The sequence below is a fragment of the Octopus bimaculoides genome, chromosome 16 (assembly GCF_001194135.2).
Source record: "Octopus bimaculoides isolate UCB-OBI-ISO-001 chromosome 16, ASM119413v2, whole genome shotgun sequence".
In the NCBI taxonomy this organism is placed as follows: Eukaryota; Metazoa; Mollusca; class Cephalopoda; order Octopoda; family Octopodidae; genus Octopus; species Octopus bimaculoides.
In genome coordinates, this window is record NC_068996.1 from 36,418,648 (window position 1) to 36,419,420 (window position 773).

The window sequence follows — 773 nt, forward strand, 5'->3', positions numbered from 1 at the left end:
TATATATATTCGTATTTAAACCAGTTACAATGTCTGACGTATCTGATTTCCAAAGAGGACAAATTATTGGAGCGCGGAAGGTAATCCAAAACCAGAATAAAACCAGTTCTGGCAAGCATAATCGGTCTAGACTACAAGAAGTGGTCAATGGCTTAATGGAACAAGGTAATTTTCACCTTTTTTTTTCCCCACTTCGGGGCAAGTTTATGTCTGGAAAGAACCGAAAGAAGACTTCTACTCTGACCGTTTGGTCTCTACTATAAAGCGTGGAGGTGGTTCTAAGTTGATTTAAGAATTCTCTTGGCCTTTTAATTCTTCTACTGGGCAGAATTAATACCAAAGATTATCTGAGTATTATGACCGATCATGTCCCTCCAATTGTACAAACATTGTTCCTTGATAGTTGCACCATCTTCCAGACTTATAATGTGCCAATGAATATTAGCGCATTATAATGTTATTCTAAGTTGGTTCAAAGAGCACAAAAGTGAAGTAGGCCACTTGAATTGGCTGCCAAAACCACCAGATTTCACTATAATCGAATATTCATAGTGCATTCCGGAGCAGCCAGAGAGGAACCGTTTAACCTATGCCATCGTCACTGAAAGAGCCAATGCGGATTTTATTTGGAGAATGACTCAAAATTCTCCAAACAACCGTTCAGAATGTGTACGCCATTGACGTATAAAAAATTGCGATTGATACCAAAGGTGGAACAGCATTATATTAAACAATAAAATTTTCACCGTTTAACAAGACGATCACATTATTTT